Here is a 2,206-nt window from a genome sequence, read left to right on the forward strand (position 1 = left end):
TAGTGAGGCACTGGAATAGGTTGCCCAGGGAGGCTGTGAATGTTCCATCCCTGGCAGTGCTCAAGACCAGGTCGGATGAGGCCTTGGGTGACATGGTTTAGTGCGAGGTGTCCCTGCCCATGGCAGGGGGGTTGGAACTTGATGATATTAAAGTCCTTTCCAACCCTAATTATTCTATGATTCTATACCTTTTTTTCTGACTTCCTGATTATTTTGTAATGTTGCAGGAAATATTCTTCATTCATTCAGCTGGTATCAGCTGGAAATCTAAGCACATTAATGAGTCATTAAAGGCATTGCAATAACTTGTAGCAGGTGCACCATTAAAATCAGTAATGGAAATTATTTATGGACCTCTAGATAGGGATGTATGGATAATTTTAATAATACTGTCACATTTGATACGCTAAATATGTAAAATATCTGGATCTGGCCATCTAAGAAAGCTGTTAAAGGGTGAAGAGAACAAACAAATTTTTTACTATGTGTGTCAGACACTTTCAAAACTTCAGAGCTCTTATTTTCAAAGTGAAGATACATGGCCTTATATTTATATCAATGGATATGTCTACAGAGTTAAACAAGCTTGAGCATTCATCCCCTAATCATCCCCATTGATTGAACATTAACTAATACCTAATTTCTTCGCTAACCATCCCTTCCCAACATAGTATGTTGTAAGCATAAAAATGTAATTTACAGGCAAATAGGTATGGTATGATAGAAAGGGCCTTGAAAATGGAGGCCCGGGATGCAAGGTAGAAGAATACTGGTATGGGACAATAATAAAAAGGGCACAGGTTTAAGCTGGAGACCCTGGGACTATAATCAATTCATCAAACAAGAAAAAAAGCAAAAACCCACAAACATACAACATATGTAGAAAAATGCAGCAAATTCAGGACCAGAGGACCCTGAGGAGCAGTGGGATGGTGAGCATGCCACCAGAAGAAACAATAGATGCAAGAAAGTATGTTTATAATAATTTAAACTTTATTATTATAATGAAATTTCTTCTGAAATGTATTCTTTTTTCCTTTTTTGTTTCTTTCCTCTATGATAATTAAACCTGGACAAACAAGTTATTGATTAAACTGTTAAGATTTCAGTTGAATTAAAACTAAATTCTTCAAACATACTTATGTATTTCACCCAAAACAAGGTTTTGAGTAGCCACTCCATGGATTTCTTCATGAGGTCATGTACATTGCCATAATTGCTTTGAGTATCCAAAAGCAAGAAACTCCTCTTAATTCACTATTAAAAAATAATAAGACAATGGGTATGTATAGATATTTTAAAATACCCAAATATCAAAATCTCATATTAAGTCCCTCAAAGAGGCAACATATTATTACATAATCCTTCTCAGCCTTGTGCTACCAATAACCCATAAATAGAACTGTTGTAAATATTTTAATGAAATATTTTTCCAGAATAAAGCACAATTTTGCTAAATTAAATGTTTTCATTAAAAAAAAAGATTCTTATGATTATGCGATATATGAACATTGCAGTAACAATGATTCTGACAACAGTATATCCAATTTTGTTTGAGGATAAAACCCCCACTCAAAACATACTTATTCGTATTTGTCTTATGCATTTTATATTAATCCAATGTAATATTTACTATGTCCAATTAATGCTCTATAGTAAAATTTTCTGATATCAACTACATAAATATTAAAATGTGTGGAAAGTAAATGTTTTTCTATTTTCCAAAGTATTCACACAGTGATTTATTTAGCTGTACAATTATTTTTTCAAATTCAGATCAGGAAAATTCAAAAAGGTCAGAACATACCTGGCAGGGGAGACACCATGATCAAGCATGTGGTTTTCCCAGGGAGAGGCTCATCCCTTCCGCTCCAGGTGTGCTGACCCCTGTGATTTCCCCAAATGCAGGAAACTCAACTGCATAATTTGTGGTGGTGGGGGGACTGCAATTTTTTTTTTTTTTTTCCTTGGGTGGCATGGTTTAGTGTGAAGTGTCCCTGCCCATGGAAGGGGGGTTGGAACTAGATGATCTTAAGGTCCTTTCCAACCCTAACTATTCTATGATTCTATGATTCTATCCCAGTGAATAAAATCATAGCTGATCCTTGCTATCATAAAGTGGTAAATAATTCACAATGATGTTGTGAATGATATATTGATAGTGAACAGTGAGTGAAAATATACGTATTGTCATATCTATATTTCT

At 34.7% G+C, this 2,206-nt stretch overlaps 1 non-coding gene across 1 annotated transcript; it reads left to right on the plus strand.

Annotated features, from left to right (window-relative positions):
- Nucleotides 1-1,799: 1,799 nt before the first annotated feature.
- LOC130601401 (U1 spliceosomal RNA) lies at nucleotides 1,800-1,964 on the plus strand. The gene has a single exon (XR_008972665.1). It is a non-coding gene; the product is annotated as a U1 spliceosomal RNA (small nuclear RNA).
- The last annotated feature ends 242 nt before the right edge of the window (nucleotides 1,965-2,206 follow it).

This window comes from Pezoporus wallicus, unplaced genomic scaffold, assembly GCF_028554395.1.
Source record: "Pezoporus wallicus isolate ANWC-B61680 ecotype Strahan unplaced genomic scaffold, APGP_CSIRO_Pwel_v1 contig_2349, whole genome shotgun sequence".
In the NCBI taxonomy this organism is placed as follows: Eukaryota; Metazoa; Chordata; class Aves; order Psittaciformes; family Psittacidae; genus Pezoporus; species Pezoporus wallicus.